This window comes from Muntiacus reevesi, chromosome 3 (assembly GCF_963930625.1).
Source record: "Muntiacus reevesi chromosome 3, mMunRee1.1, whole genome shotgun sequence".
In the NCBI taxonomy this organism is placed as follows: domain Eukaryota; kingdom Metazoa; phylum Chordata; class Mammalia; order Artiodactyla; family Cervidae; genus Muntiacus; species Muntiacus reevesi.
Window position 1 is genome coordinate 228,647,006 of NC_089251.1, and position 5,866 is coordinate 228,652,871.

The window sequence follows — 5,866 nt, forward strand, 5'->3', positions numbered from 1 at the left end:
TGATTAAAGTAGTGTCCTCTGCATATCTGAGGTTGTTGATGTTTCTCACAACAATCTTGATTCCAGCTTGTGAGTCATCCAGCCCAGCATTTCACATGATGTACTCTGCATGTAAATTAAGTAAGCAGGATGACAATATACAGCCTTGATGTACTCCTTTCCCAATTTTGAGCCAGTCTTGTCTGGTTCTAACTGTTGCTTCTTATCCTGCATGTAGGCTTCTCAGGAAACAGGTAAGATGGTCTGGTATTCCCATCTCTTTAAGGATTTTCCACAGTTTGTTGTGATCCACACAGTCAAAGGCTTTAGCATAGTCGATGGAACAGAGCTAGATGTTTTTCTAGAACTCCCTGGCTTTTTATATGATCCAGTGGATATTGGCAAGTTGATCTAATTTTCATCTGCTTTTTCTAAATTCTGCTTATACATCTGAAAGCTCTCAGTTCACAGACTATTAAAGCTAGCTTGAAGAATGTTGAGCATAATCTTGCTAGCATGTGAAATAAGCACAATTGTGTGGTAGTTTGAACACTCTTTGGCATTGCCCTTCTTTGGGATCGGAATGAAAACTGACCTTTTCCTGTCCTGTGGACACTGCTGAGTTTTCCAAATTTGCTGGCGTATTGAGTGCAACAAAACATCATTTTTTAGAATTTGAACTAGCTTAGCTCAAATTCCATCACCTTCACTAGCTTTGTTTGTAGTGATGCTTCCAGAGGCCCACTGGACTTCACACTCCAGGATGTCTGGCTCTAGGTGAGTGACCACACTGTTGAAGTTATTCCAGTTATTAAGATCTTTTTTGTATTGTTCTGTGTATTCTTGCTACCTCTTCCTAATCTCTTCTGTTTCTGTTTGGTCCTTGCCATTTTTGTCCTTTATTGTGTCCATCTTTGCATGAAATATTCCCTTGGTATCTCCAGTTTTCTCGAAGAGATCTCTGGCCTTTCCCATTCTATTGTTTTCCTCTATTCCTTTGCATTGTTCACTTAGGAAGGCTTTCTTATCTCTCCTTGCTCTTCTTTGAAACTCTACATTCAGTTAGGAATATCTTTCCTTATCTCTATAAAAGACAAAATATCTCTAATATATCTTGTGCACACCCAAGGATGTACCTACACATACATACATAATGAAAATTTCTTCTCTACATGGTTTATTATTTCATGCAAAAATGAATGAGAAGAAAGTACAAATTCAAAATAAAGATGGGAAGGTAAAAAATGTATAGTGAAATACATGCAACTTTATTGTACTGATGCTTTTAAAATAGTTTTATCTGCCTTTTTATACCTTTTTATTATATGGTTTCAAAGTTTATTCAGTACACATTTAATAAAAAAAATACTCCTTTTGTAATTTTAAACAAAATTATTTAGTAAACCTGACAGAAGCATGATAATTATAAACTTTAAAATAGCATGGTAAATAACATTTTTAAACAGAATTCTTTATTTGTAAAATATGTTTATTATAACATAGGATCCTGGAGCTCTTATGATAAGTCTTGATGCTGAACTACATATGGTAAAATTCAGCCACTACTGAGCCCCACAAGTATTTAAAGACTTTTCCCAACATAACAGGTAAGGTAAGTGTAGTATTTAGAATTGGAAGATACCTTAGACATTTCTATTTTAAACAGATTTCCTAGAAAAGGAAGTGTCAGGTTAAATCACTCATCCAAGGTACCACAGTAACCAAGAAGCCAAAGTAGGATCTGAAACTGTGTCTTGATTTACTTTTGCATCACTGTTCTTTCCATTATTCTGGGACTTTTCTAGTTAGACCAGTAGATCTCAAAGTAAATATTTGTGGTGGTAAATATTTATTGAGGGCCTTTTATGTTCTGAGTAATATCCTAATGCAGTCAACCCTAATATTATCTGCATTTCATAGGTGAGGAAACTGAAGCTGCTTGAATCTGTGTCTGATATCACATGGTGAATAAATGGGAAAGTAGAATTCAAATATCTATCCAACTCTGGAATCCAGAGTTTTTACCGTGGTTCTAGCAGTCAATCGTTTGTCCCTCATTTCCTTCTGACTAAGCCATGGACACACCCTAATTATTCTCGTGAACCTTATGACTCTAGTAAATAAATTAAATCTTATTCCCCTAATTATAGAGAACTCCTGATCTAATTCAATAAGCCATTTTAAAATGAGGAAACCAACACGGTTTAGTGATAATTTCCAAAGTCATGGGTAAGGTTTGAGAATAAGTCAATGTCTAGGACAGCTAAAACCTGGCTCTTTGTATTTTTTTTTTTAAAAGCAAAGATAAATGGATACACAGTGACTGATTAATCAGGGCAAAGCCAGAATAAGAGAATGGTGGAGAAAGTGGTTATAGCAGTAATGTCTTCTACACAGGTGACTTCAAAGTAATAGCTGAATGAGAAGCAGCAGTGAAAAACTGCTCTGACATGTTCTTCCTTTTATCTCATACTCCTCTTTCTTTCTCACATTTTCTTTTGCTTTTCTCAGCTTTTCCTATCTTTTATTTCCATCTCAATGCCTTGATGCAAGCCCAAGTGGGTCAGGATTTGGAAAATATTGGCAAGGATGGAGAATTCCAGGGTGTTTCTTATTCTGTTGCATCCTCAGTGTGACTGAGTCAAAAATAAATGTACTGCGTTCTTCATTGCTGTCACCTTCTTGCTGGAGTTTTCAGAAAGGTCTGGTTCAGATGGTTGTGACCTAGAGTTGAGAAAGATCCAAGGGCTCGTCATTCCTCTAAAAAATCAGAAGTATGAGGGATTCTAGAAGGTCAATGTATAATGCTTATCAAAGCCTTTCAGCTGCCTTAGGATACCTTCTCAGATGAGGTGAGACAGTTGAAAAAGTTGGAAACTAGCATTGGTAGAAGTTCATGCAGGGACACAGAGGTCTAGTGAGGAGGAACAGGTGAATGTCCTGGCTTGCAGGCAAATCAGAGTTTCAGTCAAGTTTGGGAATAGGCAATAGTTCATTATCCAGGGACACATTGGCTATCAGTACTAAGCAAATCCAGTCAGAACCACACAGACTGTGGGCCTCGGGAAAGTGGAAAGGAGGAGAGTGGATCATCTGTTCAGAAAATGCTGAGGTGGGAGGCAGCACATCAAGCAGGATGCTCCTGGACAGATCTTACAGAGCACAGTCAATGGGAGGGAACTGGGCTACTAGGGGAGGATTGTTTTACAAGCAGAAGGCAAGAGCTGCTTATAAAAACAGGTTGCCTATTAATGTAAAGAAGAAGAACAGACTGTAAAAAACAAATAATGCTGGCCTAGAGAAATATCAAGAACTACAGGACTGCTATTCTCAAACTGCTGAATTCCTGGATAGGACTCTTTAAAGATCTCCCTACATTTGATTCCAGAATCTGTGGCAGGCTGAGCACGTAGGTCACAGAGCTTAATGAGCATTTGGTTTGGGCATCTGAGGGATGCAGGACAGAAAAGTGCTTCAGCCTCCTTCTGTCTTCTGCTGAACTGTTGTCTCTAGTTCTAGCTGGGTGGTTTCTGTTATTTCTAACTGCACTGAAAGAAATTTTCAAATGGTAAATTGGGCCTGAAATTCAAACTTTGGATTTAGTCTCATGAAAGAAAGGTTGAACTTTAAACTTCAAATCCTAAGCATAGATTGTGTCATGAGGCCAAAGTATCATTATTTGTTTCTTTGAATATGCTATTTTGCATATTAACATTTAAATATTTTATCAAGGCTTTTATTAACAAGATATATCTCACAACAAAAAGCTAGCCCTTTATCTAATATTGTAATAGTAATCTAATATTGTCTATTTCCTTACTAATAAATATATTCTTCGAGTCTAAATTTTTCTCAGTATCATTTGAATTTCATCCGTAACATTGAAAGAAGTTTATAGTTCATTTATTTGCATTGTTGTATAGTGTTTCATTTGACAAATATGCCATTCATTCGTTTGTTTGGATGAACATTTGAATAATTTCTGACTTAGGACTATTGTGAACCATGCTGCTATGAACAGTTCAGTGTATTTTTTGGAAAACCTGCAAATGTATTTCTGTTAAGTGGAGTGGAACTCTGGGTCATATATTATGATCCTGTTCAGTTTTAGAGGAAGCTGCCAGCTAAGCATTGCTTGAGAGTTTGAGTTTTTCTATATCCTTGTTAATACTTATTTTCTGTTTTTATCATTTGGGCCATTCTGGAACCTGTTTACTGATGTTGTTTGAGGTTTTAGCTTTTATTTTTTTGGTAACTGGTGAACTGAGCAACTTTTTATATGTTTATTAAATAGTTGAATCTACTCCTTTTTAAGTTTGTCTGTTTCAGGTTTCTTTTGCATTTTTTTAGTTGCTTTTTATGATTTTGAGTTTCTTACAAAATTTTATATGCATCTTTGTTGAATATACATGGTATAAATTTTTTCTGATACTGTGAGGTTGCCTTTTCATACTTAGTGGTCTTTTTTGATAAGCAGAAGTAATTTTAACAGTTAAATTGATCTATTTTTGGTCATTGTTGGTGTGTTTATATCCTATATAAGATACCTTTGTTTACTATAAGTTTCAAAAGATGTTCCCTGTTTTTCTCTAAATTGATTTGCTTTCTACATTTACACCTGAAAACCATTTTGTATTTACTTTTCATAAACGGCATGAGGTAGTGGGTCAAGATATTTTCACACACCTCATATGAATATTAATTGCCTCAGAACTAATTATTAAAGATGCCATCATATTTTCACATCTCATTTCTAGAGAAATATTTAAAAGGAAGACATGTTCAAGGCACATGCCATTACCTTTCCCACTGATACTTAAAATTTTCTTTGACTTATCCTAAGTTTTATATTGCAATAAGAAAATAGTCTTGGCTAGTAATGTGGCTTAAAATTTTAAGGCCATGGTGTCAACGAGTTGCTGGATTGTTTAGCTCTTAGAAGCCAAACATCTGTTCTTTTCTTAGACAGTCTGTTTCCCTATCACTATTCTTCCAGTCAATTAATTAATTTTAGTTAATTTGCTTTTCTAACTTACAGAATAGCTACTTCCTTTATCTGAAGCAGAAAAAATTAATAAATAAATAAATATATTAAGCCCTTAAAACAATTTAAAAAAAGAAAACATGTTCTTTTTTTGTATTCCTTTCCTCAATCTTCCTTGGGTATTACAATCTCCCCCCCTCTCTCTTTATATTTATGTATATACATATATATATACATACATATATTTACAAAAAGTGTTCTTGTTTTAATCACCAGGGAAGCTCTGTTTTACTCACAGTCTTGGAAAAAATTGGACTGGTAGATTCAGGCCACTAACTATTTCAAGCACAACATTTCTTTCATAAAACCCTGCATCCTTGTAATGAACAAAATATTTTTCAAAAAGTCAAAATGTCTTAAAGATAAGATATTGTGTTGCAATGTCTGAAAAATTTTACTTAAATATATTAAGTAAAGTCATATTGACTGAAATTTATTCTATACTTTAAAGATGTGACAATACATCTTTGTATATCTTTCTAATCATACATATATAAGTACATATAAAAGATTCTTTATTCAACAAAATTGTAACCAAAAAGTATTTCTGTGCAAAATTTACATACAATTTTATACCTATGTATATTATTTTCTAAGTATTTATATGTCTTTAGAGTCTTTTTAAAATGTTTTAAACTCTAAATTCCTAAGAAAATCTGGCTTTAAAATAGTTCCCTTTGCACATTTATCACAGCACCAATATATGTAATAAGTGATTTTTATGTCAATTCTTGAGGTTAAGCCTCAAGGTTAGGTCTATAACTGAGTCAATAAAACATTTTTACTTTCATGCTAGATTGTTATAGTTTAATTTTATCTCAAGGAAAATAGTATATACAAAAC